The sequence below is a fragment of the Oncorhynchus tshawytscha genome, linkage group LG25 (assembly GCF_018296145.1).
Source record: "Oncorhynchus tshawytscha isolate Ot180627B linkage group LG25, Otsh_v2.0, whole genome shotgun sequence".
NCBI lineage: Eukaryota > Metazoa > Chordata > Actinopteri > Salmoniformes > Salmonidae > Oncorhynchus > Oncorhynchus tshawytscha.
In genome coordinates, this window is record NC_056453.1 from 22,186,089 (window position 1) to 22,200,851 (window position 14,763).

Here is a 14,763-nt window from a genome sequence, read left to right on the forward strand (position 1 = left end):
ATTTAACTACTTAAAAAATAATAATAATTAACCTTTATTTAACTAGGCCAGTCAGTTAAGAACAAATTCTCACTTACAATGACGGCCCACAAAATACTGTAAACTACAGTATATGGATGGATTTGGAGAAGCAGCTGGATCTTTTCCTACAGTTACGCTGCCCAATATCAACTACTTGCCTGTTTTGCATTCAGGGACATTTCTTCCAGACACATCTTGCTGAAATTAAACAGAATGTCACATTGCATAAAAGAGTTGTCCAAACATTGTCCTCTCCTACCCTCCTTGCTGTGCTCATGGAAAGAGCTTTGCACCGGACAGTACTGGGGTTGAACTGAGCTCAAGTTACTCCTCATTGTGTCTTTCAATAGCCTTGCACTTTCCAAACCAATCTTTCTCCTACTCTCTCTCTCTCTCTTTCTCTCTCTCTCCATCTTTCCTTCCTTTTCTCTTCATCTCTTTTTCTACCTCTCATTTCAACCTTCCTTGCTCGAGTACAGAAATGCCAAGCTGTATTTGACATTATAATTGACACTTCCTTCACCGACTGTGTTATCCTGCGTCTCAAAATAGCTTCTTTTTTTTAAATGCGAAACAATCACTCGATTTAGAACTCAGGATAAGTCAGTGTAACCTTACAGAGCCCAATACCACCTCTTCTCATTTCAGCTTGACAGAGTATTGTAGAGGAGCTCTGCATGTTATGCTTTATGCCCCATGGACAAAGCAATGGGCCTGATATCATCTTAGTTCAAAAAGTGATGATATTTATTCTCTTGTGTCATGTAAATGGACTTGTGTGTTATGAATCTATGGCTGAAATCAATATTTGATGTGTTGGAAAAATCGAACCCCAGCGAACCCGCCATCTGCTCCTAGATAAGTCCTAGTTACGCCCCCCGTGACATCATCAGAGGTCTGTGTAGTGGGTTTGATCTGTGCCAGATGTTACAGTCATATCTCTTTGTGTGTGTGTTCTCCAGCGATGGATGACCTCATTTTGTTGCTTCCTTTCTGCAGAGTGGTGCTGTGTTGTGTTTGTTGTGTCCCTCTTCCGGTGCCTTACCCTCGCTTTGTTTGACTACAGCACACGTTCAGGCCATCTGCAAAAAACACATCTACCTAACAACAGTGAGTATAACAGAGAAAACAGCCACAGAATGCACAATAAAAGTATGACCTACAGCAGGGATGGGCTGCTTTGATGGGGGTGGGGGCCACAAAGAAACTGAACTCATTATGAGGGGCAGCAGTGGCTTGTGGGTCTGCATACCCACAACCATACCCCCCTCCCCCCAAAAAAAACACCACTACCTTGCGAGCAAAACATTTTAGCGCTCCCCCAAGTGACAGCGAAAATCATTTTAAAGTTAATCTCCTGCAATTCTACACATTTTGCCATGGGGCGGAGAGAAGAGTTTGCAATTTTCTAACACATTTCCTGCAATTCTATATACATTTTAGCATAGGGTGGAGGCAAATGTTCATCATTTTTAATATGATAGCTGATGATCAATGGACCCCGCCCCGTTCGGTCATTCAACCCCGCTATCTACAAGTTTAGATAGCTGGCCGCTAGACTCACTGACCAATAAATAAATAGAATAGCTGAAATGGCACCTTGTGTATTCTAACTCTCAACAGTAAGTTGAGACCCTGACTTAATTGGTCCGCGGGAATACAAAAGGGTTGCCGGGGCCGCAGGCGGCCAGTTGCCCATCCCTGACCTACAGTAAAAGAAGAGGGCACAGAAAGTGCCAATGAGTATTTGTAGTTCATCTCCTTATCATATTGGAAAGAGAACTTCTGGATTTTTTCAGAAGTTCAAACAAGAGGTCACATTTTAGTTTGACTCCACTAAGGTTTACCTACATTTTGGACTAACTGCTCCATAAACCGCCCACACCGTCATCATCCCCAGCAGAACAAAACCAAGCCAAAATATGATCTGATAAAGAGAAAATACAGTAATCTTTTTTGTATTCCAACTCATTCTACTATTGACATATGTCACCAAGTTTAATCTGGTATTACGGGTCCATTCTATTTGCCTCAACCCTCATACCCAGTGGTCAACCAGGAAACAAGGGGAAGTATAAGCTTTTGACTAAAGACTTCCTCTCTTTTTTCATAAAGCCCAATCCTGACGTAAATGTATATGCATAACTCGAATTTAAAACCAAATCCCTTGCACATCAATACAAGATTTATGAGAACGGCTGTTGTGTGCATTCCTCAAGTTAAGATCCGGTCTATAATGCATTATGCATCGCTAGGGAAGTAGAGGTAGAATCAAAGTCCTCTACTGCACAAACCACCACCAAGCTAGCACAGATCATTCTCAACCTTTATTTGACCAGTGTAAGTTAACCATACCAGAAGTCCTGTGGTAGTGGTGCCCTTGATAGTCATGGCGCACCGCCTGGTTGGCTCGACACTCTGTGGTGCACATGCTCGGAAATACCTCACATTCCTCCTGAGAGACCAGGCCGTTCCACCCCATTTCATCCCACTCAGTTCTGTTTCTGGTGAACAGTGATGGTGTGGCATGGCTGTACAGCTACAGAACCAAAACCACTCTGCCAGCCTGATTCAGCCACGAGGCTTTCGGGAAACTCACCCCCTAGGACTCTGTTATTGAGCCATAACAATAAAAATGCAGGCGTAGCAAAAGACCAGCTGTTTTCACAATAAGAGTTCTCAGTAGTCCAATAGAGAATATTCACACGCATAAATTAAGCCCTCAAACATCAACAGTTTCAGTCATTCATTGTCCTGGGCTGGTTTAATACTGTATGTCAAAATTACAGAAGTGTAAAGGCTTGCTATGCTGAACCCCTGAATTCGACAAACCGAAACGGTCTCACTTAGTTACAAGGTTGAATCTTTCAAGACCATTTACAGTGAATGCGGGTTTTCCTTCGATCCTAAAAAAGTGCACACCAGGCATTTATATACAGTAGTAAACACTTTGTATTCAGGATTGCAGGAGGATTCCAGCCCAGCTGGAGCTCCGAATGTCACTCTGACAGCATGTGTAAGAGGCTGGTTATCAGCCAAGCTCTCAGTCCCTCAGGGGATCACCAAGCCGTGAAAAAGGAAGGAGAGGAAGGAGGAGAGGACAGAACATGAACAGGAGGAGAAGACATACAAAGGGGGTGGGGGGGGAGAAAAACACATGACACATTGAAGAAGAAGAAGAAAAGAGAGAAGAAAGAGAGGTAAAAGAAAGAAGGAAGAAGAAAGAGAAGCGCGGTGGTAATTCTACTGGGACCCACCATCCCTCCCTCCAGAACCCTCGGACTCCCTGGCCATGGGCCTCTTCCCCTGGATAACTGACAGACTTCAGTGGGTCTATCTATCCGTTGACATCATTTCCATTGCATCGTAGCTGTAGACTTCTAGACATTGCCAGAATATCGCAGTATCCCCTTAACTCAGTTAGTTTCTGAGTTAAAGTGTCACGACCTCTCGTGGGTTGAAGAAGGAGACCAAGGTGCAGCGTTGTAGGCGTTCATGATATTTAATCAACCGAACACCACAACAATGTAGAAAAACGAACGCGCACAGTTCTGTCAGGCAGCTAAACATAAAATAACTACCCACGAAACACAGGTGGGAAAAAGGCTGCCTAAGTATGATTCCCAATCAGAGACAACGATAGACATCTGTCCCTGATTAAGAACCATACCCGGCCAAAATATAGAAATAAAGAAACTAGAATGCCCACCCTAGTCACACCCTGGCCTAACCAAAATAGAGAATAAAAGCCTCTCTATGGCCAAAGGAAAGCCCACACAAGGCACTGCTTTATTCCTGCACTAAATCAAATCAAATCAAATCAAATTTTATTTGTCACATACACATGGTTAGCAGATGTTAATGCGAGTGTAGCGAAATGCTTGTGCTTCTAGTTCCGACAATGCAGTAATAACGAGCAAGTAATCTAACTAACAATTCCAAAAAAAACTACTGTCATACACAGTGTAAGGGGATAAAGAATATGTACATAAGGATATATGAATGAGTGATGGTACAGAGCAGCATAGGCAAGATACAGTAGATGATATCGAGTACAGTATATACATATGAGATAAGTATGTAAACCAAGTGGCATAGTTAAAGTGGCTAGTGATACATGTATTACATAAGGATGCAGTCGATGATATAGAGTACAGTATCAACGTATGCATATGAGATGAACAATGTAGGGTAAGTAACATTATATAAGGTAGCATTGTTTAAAGTGGCTAGTGATATATTTACATCATTTCCCATCGATTCCCATGATTAAAGTGGCTGGAGTAGAGTCAGTGTCATTGACAGTGTGTTGGCAGTAGCCACTCAATGTTAGTGGTGGCTGTTTAACAGTCTGATGGCCTTGAGATAGAAGCTGTTTTTCAGTCTCTCGGTCCCAGCTTTGATGCACCTGTACTGACCTCGCCTTCTGGATGGCAGCGGGGTGAACAGGCAGTGGCTCGGGTGGTTGATGTCCTTGATGATCTTTATGGCCTTCCTGTAGCATCGGGTGGTGTAGGTGTCCTGGAGGGCAGGTAGTTTGCCCCGGTGATGCGTTGTGCAGACCTCACTACCCTCTGGAGAGCCTTACGGTTGAGGGCGGTGCAGTTGCCATACCAGGCGGTGATACAGCCCGCCAGGATGCTCTCGATTGTGCATCTGTAGAAGTTTGTGAGTGCTTTTGGTGACAAGCCGAATTTCTTCAGCCTCCTGAGGTTGAAGAGGCGCTGCTGCGCCTTCCTCACGATGCTGTCTGTGTGAGTGGACCAATTCAGTTTGTCTGTGATGTGTATGCCGAGGAACTTAAAACTTGCTACCCTCTCCACTACTGTTCCATCGATGTGGATGGGGGTGTTCCCTCTGCTGTTTCCTGAAGTCCACAATCATCTCCTTAGTTTTGTTGACGTTGAGTGTGAGGTTATTTTCCTGACACCACACTCCGAGGGCCCTCACCTCCTCCCTGTAGGCCGTCTCGTCGTTGTTGGTCTACCACTGTTGTGTCGTCCGCAAACTTGATGATTGAGTTGGAGGCGTGCATGGCCACGCAGTCGTGGGTGAACAGGGAGTACAGGAGAGGGCTCAGAACGCACCCTTGTGGGGCCCCAGTGTTGAGGATTCTGTAATTCCCTCTTTGGGAATTCACTAACATGATTATGTCAGGTCTGCTTCTAAATCAAACTTATTGAGATAACATTCACTCAATTTGCATACCTTAGAAATATAAATGACTGTTCTAAGTTTATGAAGATATCTCAGAAATAATGTAAACAAAAACATATATATATAAAAAAAATCCTATAGTGAAAACTCACTGCAGTTCCAACATTTCCAATATCTTATCACAGCATATTTGACTGCCAGGAAACCTTGAAATAAAAAGATACAATTCTCCCCAATATCATACCAAGTTACTTCAAAAGCCTGAGCAGAAGGCACAGCAGAAGGCATAGCCTGGTTCCCGTCTGTCAGTTTGTCATTTTTAAACAGTGAGTTGACAACAGAGACCCAGAATAAGAGGGAAAGAGTGAGCGGCAGGGAGGAAATAGCCAGACCTACCACAAAGCGGTCCCTCGGGGGAGAGGAGAGAATACAGACACAGTTAGGAGTCTGAGGGTTGGTCTCTTCTCCAACTGGCACTGAACAAACTGCCTGGGAAAATAAACACTATTCCGCTGTCACCACTACCCACTCCAGTCAGTCGGCAGACTAAGGGCTCAAATGCATGGCACACTTTTCCATATAGTGCACTACCGTGATGTGGCTTCACATATCACAGTCTCAAGCCAACAGTCCTATCACCTGACAACAAAATGTCATCCAATACCATAAAGACCATGTGGAACAAGCTCAGAATGGATTGGGAGTCGGTATTCCAATTCTGCTTCATTCCATTCCGGAATGGAACTCTGAGAGCTGTTTGCCTATCAGAAACACGCCAGAGGTAACGGCCCATAGTGTCCATTAAGCAAAGAGGGAATTACGAAGCATTAGCTGCAGTTTCATAGGGGTACACATCCACTGAGAGCACTGTCTCTAAGCTGCTATAAGCTTCATGGAGCCCACTGACTAATGACGGTGTGAATCAATTCTAATCCTACATTACGTTGGTTCGCTATGATGCAGCAGGAAGGATCCACCTGTAACTCAACCTGAAGGAGACACAACTCCACTGACCTTTCTCCACTTCATGACATGGTGTAATATTTGTAATATGACATGGTTCAAATGGACTCCGGCTGCTGCCTGGTCTACCGTCTACACTCACGTTACACTGTAAATGACAGTTACAACGGCGGGAAATCTGCTCCCATCCTCCAGTTCACAATGCTGTTGATACTGATACCCAGCGGCTAGTGCTTGACTAATATGCAGTGAGACTGGAGGAGACTTGGGGGCCCAACACACATTTCAGAGGACAAGCAGTTGCAGTTTTACGAGTTCAATGAATCTATCACGAACGAATACATCTATTAATAAACTCCTAAAAGCCCAACACAGACATTCACCAGACCATTCCAATGTCACTTTATTTTTTCGCTGGAAAATGTGCCCCATGTGCCATGGATATTTAGCCTGTACACTGTCATTGTGTCAAAGGCACCAACGGCTTTCTGATGTCTGCTGGGAATGTGATAGATGACAGATCTATAGATGACACAGTCCCATAGTTAATAACAAAGACCGAAAGAGGGAGAGGGAGAGGGAGAGGGAGAGGGAGAGGGAGAGAGAGAGAGAGAGAGAGAGAGAGAGAGAGAGAGAGAGCCAATCTCTTTATGGAAGACTCCTTTGTCTCAGCTAGCTGGTGGAAGTGAAGATCATTGTCACAGTCAATGTGTGGCCTTTAGTCTGCTCTGATGAATAGAGCTCTTATGGACCATCCACATGCTGTGACTTAGACATAACAGCTTCCTCTGTTGGCTCGCACTGGATAAAAACATCTAATGGTAATTGCGCACAGATGCTGCATTGGGGAAAAGAGGGTGGAGAGGGAGAAAACTGACACTGAAAAGAATATTTAGAGAGGAGAATGAAGAATGTCATAATTGTGGCTGCTTTGAAATGGAGCACTCAGTCTGGAGTCACCATGAATAACTTTGGCCTTTGTGACAGCACTGACATCATCCATGTTAATTGACATCAATGAAAGATGTGACTAGAATTTGGTGAAGCATTTTCCATTCAACCACTCAAGTTTGGTGAGATTTTTATGGGGGATTCTAGCCTCCATTACACACCTACATTTACGTGTATTTTCTCTCTGCAAAATCTACATCTTAGCCAAAATATAACCCTATCCCCAACCTACAGCAATCTCCCTAAATGAAACGTATCTATCTATCTATCTATCTATCTATCTATCTATCTATCTATCTATCTATCTATCTATCTATCTATCTATCTATCTATCTATCTATCTATCTATCTATCTATCTATCTATCTATCTATCTATCTATCTATCTATCTATCTATCTATCTATCTATCTATCTATCTACTCTTCCCATCCCACTGCTGTTGCCCCCAGCCTCCATAGCAGTAGATCCCAGATCATCACTGAGGATCATCTCAGATCACATCCCAGATCATCATCACTGAGGATCATCTCAGATCACATCCCAGATCATCATCATGGAGGATCATCTCAGATCACATCTTGAAGGATCATCTCAGATCACATCTTGAAGGATCATCTCAGATCACATCTTGGAGGACCATCTCAGATCACATCCCAGATCATCATCACTGAGGATCATCTCAGATCACATCCCAGATCATCATCACTGAGGATCATCTCAGATCACATCCCAGATCATCATCACTGAGGATCATCTCAGATCACATCTTGGAGGACCATCTCAGATCACATCGCAGATCACATCTTGGTCATGTCATACTGTGGGAAGCCCACACAAACAGCAACCACCACAAATGGTTTTACTGCAACAATCCCAGTAAATGCCAGTGCTGTCATATTCCTATCATCTGATGGAAAAGCCAATCTCCCTTCACAGAGGGAAGGGTGTAAGAAGTGCGTACCTCTGGGTGTAATGGCTAAGGTGTTGGACTGTCAATTGCAGAGAGTTGCAAAATCCCGGCCGGGTTACCAATTCACTGAAATATCCTAGCAACACTTTCCTTGAACCTTCTAATATAAAGCATACTACATAATGGTGTTATAATAATGTCAACATAAAGTCTTACCAGCAGGGATGGGGGCGACTCCATTTCAAATCATTCCCAACCAAAAATACGAATAGGAAAAATGATCTTTAAAATGTGTGTTTTCAATCTCCTGAATTGACAGGATTAAAATGGAACTGACCCTAACCAGTATCGTCACATGGAGCCAGGTGAGATGACAATACAGGTGAGGACACAGTAGACTGATATTGACTTACTACTACTACTGAAAGGTCACTGGTTCGAATCCCAGGGCAGACAAGGTGAAAAATCTATTGCTGTGCCCTTGAGCAAGGCAATTAACCCCAATTGCTCCCTGTCCGTGTCTTAGGGGAAGTTGGAATATGCAAAAAAACACATTTCTATAGACAAATATAAGCACTGCCCAAATTACTACTGGCTACTACTAATGCTGCTACTACAGCAGCAGCTTCGCTGGTGACAGGTCAGGATAGCACAACAGCATCAGCCCTGATATAAACATGATAAATACCATCACTGATTTGATTTACTGCCTACTGTGCCTAGCAGAAAAAATGCCCAGACCCGCTTCCCATGGCTGCTGTGTGTGTGTGTGTGTGTGTGTAGGGGGATTGAAGTTGACGCTGTAATTAGAAAAGGGGACACAGCAATATGTAACAGAGCAAGGAAAAGGTTAGATGGATATCTACTCTCTCTCTCTATCTACTCTCTCTCTCGCCCCCCATCTCTTTCTTTCTCCATCACGCTACCTCTCTCTCTCTATCTACCCCTCTCTCTCTCTGTAGTATAATAAACAACATGTGAGCATGTTTCACTACCAAGCCACACCCTTCATAATGCGTTCACACTTTGCATAACTGATTACAAAGTACTGCTGCTGTAAAGAGGAATTCGGAAGCTGTTGTGTCATTCACTGGAATTTCCCTCCAGGGAACCATTGGATTTCATGCCCTTCAATCTGTTGGTGCATGCAGGATAGTCCCTAGTCCAGTGTAAGACCAGTGTGTTATGTTTCTAGCAAAGTATCGTGTTGGATAAAAAGGCATATCCCATCTGTTGTCAACTAATCATGTTGACAACAGAAACAGCATGGGTTTGGGATGTCTCAAACCCCCAGCACTCTATCGACCAGCTTTTATAGAGGAACATTGTTGTAATAAGCAATGTAACCATACGTAATGCACCATGTAACACCATACGTAATGCACCATGTAACACCATACGTAATGCACCATGTAACACCATACGTAATGCACCATGTAACACCATACGTAATGCACCATGTAACACCATACGTAATGCACCATGTAACACCATACGTAATGCACCATGTAACACCATACGTAATGCACCATGTAACACCATACGTAATGCACCATGTAACACCATACGTAATGCACCATGTAACACCATACGTAATGCACTATGTAACACCATACGTAATGCACCATGTAACACCATACGTAATGCACTATGTAACACCATACGTAATGCACCATGTATGCACTCTTAATGAGTGTGACCAAATGATTCAGATGGTTCGATGAGTCAGTCTATGGAAGGACCATAACGACGTCTACTAATAACTACTTTTACAGAGAAGCCTTGAGTCATCAGAAGTCACTTCCTGTCAGACAGGAAACCAAAACAAACAGTTGAGGTTATGGGTCAGTTTATCTCTCCATGGGATACTATCATCCTTCTGCAAGATGGATAAGAGGAAATTGACCCTGTCTTTAAACGCTTACTCTCTCTCACATGTTGGGAGAATGGGGTAAATTCTGTATAGAATTTTGGGATTGTTGTTTGTTATAACACAGGGCACAATTGAAAAATAAATAAAGGTTAAATAAATAATTAATCAGCAAATATTCTACGGGATTGCCTAATACCTGCCTCAAATATATCACCAGCCAGATACTCGCATATACAGGTGGGAAAATGAGAATGTTCCAAGTTATTAATGCTCCTGTGCTGGTCACATGTCTCGGCTGTAGCCAGGGAAACATCGATAGCACAAAAATGGATTGGAGGGGGAGGATAGAGAGAGAGAGCGAGGAGAGAGAGGAGAGAGAGAGAGCGAAAGAGAGCGAGAGAGCGAGAGACAGAGAGAGAGAGAGAGAGAGAGAGAGAGAGAGAGAGAGAGAGAGAGAGAGAGAGAGAGAGAGAGAGAGAGAGAGAGAGAGAGAGAGAGAGAGAGAGAGAGAGAGAGAGAGAGAGAGAGAGAGAGAGAGAGAGAGAGAGAGAGAGAGAGAGAAAGAGAGAGAAAGAGAGAGAAGGAGAGAGAGAGAGAAAGAGAAAGATGGCATTCCACCTGTTTCTTTCATTTCAACACTTGGCTCTGGCCCCTGGCTACAGTATGAACAGAACTTCTCTGGCCCCTGGCTACAGTATGAACAGAACTTCTCTGGCCCCTGGCTACAGTATGAACAGAACTTCTCTGGCCCCTGGCTACAGTATGAACAGAACTTCTCTGGCCCCTGGCTACAGTATGAACAGAACTTCTCTGGCCCCTGGCTACAGTATGAACAGAACTTCTCTGGCCCTTGGCTACAGTATGAACAGAACTTCTCTGGCCCCTGGCTACAGTATGAACAGAACTTATCTGGCCCCTGGCTACAGTATGAACAGAACTTCTCTGGCCCCTGTCTACAGTATGAACAGAACTTCTCTGGCCCCTGTCTACAGTATGAACAGAACTTCTCTGGCCCCTGGCTACAGTATGAACAGAACTTCTCTGGCCCCTGGCTACAGTATGAACAGAACTTTGCTGGCGACTGGCTCCCACAGTGGCTGCTATCTAGAACCTAAAAGGGTTCTTCAGCTGTCCCCATCGGATAACTTCTTTTGGTACCAGGTAGAACCATTTTGGGTTCCATGTTAAACCCTCTGTGTGAAGGGTTCCACATGAAACAAAAAAGGGTTCTACCTGGAACCCCAAAGGGTTCTACCTGGAACCAAAAATAGTTATCCTATGGGGACAGCCGAAGAACCCTTTTGGAACCCTTTTTTCTAAGAATGTATAGTTTTCATGACACAGTCTGAAGTGTAATGAGCAGATTTAGTTTGGTCTTGTGTTGTTTATCTCATAACTCAGTCAGCCACAGTGTGATCTAATCTCAATTGATGATGTAATAAAATTGAGATTATGAAATGGTAGTTTGCAGAAAAGAGGATTATCGGTAATAGTATTGGTGCTCTTTCCCAAATCATAATCCAATGGTCCCTACATCCAAAACTCCCTATCAGACATTCAGTGAGAAGGAATAGAGAATGACAGTAAAAGTAAAGGTAGAGGATATGGAAATCATGTTGCCCTTTCCTGCCTCACAAGACTCAAAATAAATACATGAGATCATAGTTGACTTCCCTCAGGCAAGTCTGGGGATCCCACCCCAATGACCTGTGTGTGTGTGTGTGTGTGTGTGTGTGTGTGTGTGCATGAGGATCAGTGTGTTTGACAGTAGACAGACAGAAACCTGTCTTAATGTCATGCATGTACTTTAAAACAGAAAGCAAACAGGCCTACTTATTGTACTCTTAGAATTAGTGGTGACTCGAGGAACCCTGGAGAACCTCAATGAACACCTGGAGTTCCTCAAGGAACCATTGCTAGTCAATGGTTCATATTTGCACCTTTGACTAGTTGAGGGGTTCTTTGAGGAACCTTTAATGTTTCAATTTAGCAAAGGGTTTCTGGAGGAACCCTGGACTGGAGGTGTGGCTTAGTAGGGGCGTGGCTTTCAGATAGATCTTTTTAGGCCACTTATGGGAGTAAATGTCATTCCTGGTCATCTGTTTTGTTGTATTGTCATCACATGTTAAGGTTGAACACTAACAGTTTTGTAGCTTCAATGAGGCTTATAGAGGTGTATGACATGCAAATTCATGAAGCATTCCTTGTTTTTACCCCCGCACCTCACAACTCCAGTTCCTAGACGATGACCCAAACTGGTCAAAAATGTCAAAACGGAAAAGACCAGACCCGACCAGAAGACCTGTACTGCTTGTCCATTTTGAGACGCCGTAGCCAGTATACACTTCCTCAAAATAGTCCAAATTAATCTACGATAACTCAAGAAATGTGTCATTAACTGATGTTTTTGCAGAGGAGATCTTAGTCACTCAATTTTACAGCTAACTAAGATGTTTGGTGCAGTGTTTCGCAATTAAGAAATGTGCATGAAAACGAGTCGTCTCTTGTTATAAGACAACAAAGACTTTACTGAAAAATCCCTACTGTTGACCTATCACAGATGAAGGGGTGTGGACTTAAGAAAAACAATGTATGCACGAACAACCGGAAAAAAATAACTTACCGAAGTCCAAAACTAACAATGTTGTTGTAATATATGGACAAACTCTTCCGAACGGTTTTGGCTGGTACTCCCCTGGTCTGGTTCCCTCTCACAAAACCAGACCAGAACCAGGAACCATTCATCACCACACAAGAAGAGGCGCGGAGGAAGGACCAAAACTCTAAACCTACGCCTAAAGCAGGCGACAGGGGAGTACCATCAGCACCAGACCACCAGAAGAGGCGTGGAGAAGGGACCAAACACCAGACCTTCACTCGAAGCGAGCAGCCCACAGGGAAATTCCACCATTGACCTGCAGGTCTAGGGCTCCCTTGTGTGTCTGCTTGCTGCTCAGGTTGTCCTTCCTGCCCTCTATAGATGCCAACCCAGCCCCCGTTCCCGGTTCTTGGTTCCCAATTCCTTTTTTTCCTGTTTCTTCCCAGGTCCCCAGTCCCAGCACCAAAACCAGCACCAACCCCTGGTTTCCAGCCCTGATACCAGCACGATTTCCAACCCGGCCCCAACACCAATCCAGGTTTCCCTGGTCCCAGCCCCAACAGCAGCACCAACCCTGGACACAGCACCGACCAACTACAACTACCACCTCCATCCAGCAACTGCCAGCCCAGACCCTACAGCTTCTCCTCCCCAACACAAAGACACACACCGGCAACCACTCCACCAGACCAACCATGACTAACTGACTAACTAATTGATGGACTGATAATTGACACCTGATTATTCACTGAATATATTTGGGTTTTTTATTTTGATCTGTTTAGCTTAAGTTTGATTACTTATCTTATTATTTGACTTGTTTATTGTTTTGAATTTTAACCAAATTGATTTGACATTTATACTTATAGTGTATTTTGAAAAACTGCACTGACAAGTGAAATTAAATACATCTTTACACAGAAGTTCCTCAAAGACCCGTTTCAGAGGGGTTTTGAAATATAAAGGTTCCCCCTGTATGGCAATGTTTGGAACCCCAAAAGGGTCTTCCGGCCCTGGCTCCTTTACTTCTACGCGTGTATGCTACAGCATGACGGATGCAATACTATCGGCTTGTCACCGTGGGCTGTACAGTCGAAATCATGTTTTGAACAATTGAAATGTGTTGGATTGAGGCCAAATGCAATCCTCTCTCATTATTCAAATCCTATTTTCCCTCGAATAGCCTATACAATGTGCATCATAACATAGATTTGGCATCTCCAGTAGAAAACTCCAAATATTAAGTTTGTAATTCTCTGCACTTTTTTTTTTTTACAGTAGCCTACCAAAGCATGCATGGTCTCATAATTGCCAGAACACCTACCTTTACTGAAAATGCTCCGGTCCTCAACAGCTTGCTCCACCTTGTTGGTCGCACTCCGATGAACGATATACCGTGTAAATCAAGTCACTTCATGATTCAATCATGCAACTGCAGGATGACATATACAATATAACCTATTTTATAACTGCATCCGAAAGGAGGGGATTCTGTCACTCTCACAAACCGTGTCCTCTTTGTTGCCTTAACAGAGACACTCTCCCACCGCTGGCTCTCCCGGAATCGGCTCGGCTAATTCCCCGGGGAATTTCAGTCCGTCTGTATGGTTGACACGCGAGGTTCACTGTGCTTTGCTGGAGAGAAACCGAGCGTTGTCAAACGTCACCGCCAACCGGTGTGCCCGCGCTATAGCAGGCGCGCGTGCGTCTTCTTTATGCGTGAATAGGAAATAGAATACACCGTTCTACCAGAGAGAGCCAGCCATATATGGTTCATGTAGTTGTGAGAGCATGTTGTATTTTTCCTTATCCTTTAAAACTCATTGCAGCCCCTCACCTCTGATGGGCCATGGATACCTCCAGATACTAGATACCCTAACCAGTGAAGCCAAGAATAACACCACAGAACCCCTCCTGGCAAAACCCTATCCAGGTGGGCTCTTTTCTCCCTCCTACAGAGCCTGCGGGCTGGGTGTCCATTCGTGTTCTGTTCTGTCTAACGGTCCTCCTTTACATCTGGGTTACTTTTTCTGTCTAATCAAAAAATCTAAAATCAAATCAAATGTATTCGTCACATACACGTGTTTAGTAGATGTTATTGAGGGTGTAGCGAAATGCTTGTGTTTCTAGCTCTGACAGTGTAGTAATATCTAACAAGTAATATGTAACAGTTTCACCATTTATACCCAAAATACACGTAAATCTAAGTAAGGAATGGATTAAGAATAAGTACATATGTGTCAGAGCAGCATTGGACTAAGATATAGCGGCTTAGTATAAAATACAGT

The 14,763-nt window shown here is 43.7% G+C and overlaps 1 protein-coding gene across 1 annotated transcript in view; it reads right to left on the minus strand.

Annotated features, from left to right (window-relative positions):
• The window catches only part of rhbdf1b (rhomboid 5 homolog 1b (Drosophila)), a 48,067-nt gene extending 33,902 nt beyond the window's left edge, over positions 1–14,165 (minus strand). The window contains exon 1 of the mRNA XM_024387964.2: positions 13,800–14,165. The gene's annotated coding sequence lies outside the window, so the exon portion shown is untranslated. The remainder of the gene's footprint in view (positions 1–13,799) is intronic.
• Positions 14,166–14,763: the final 598 nt, after the last annotated feature.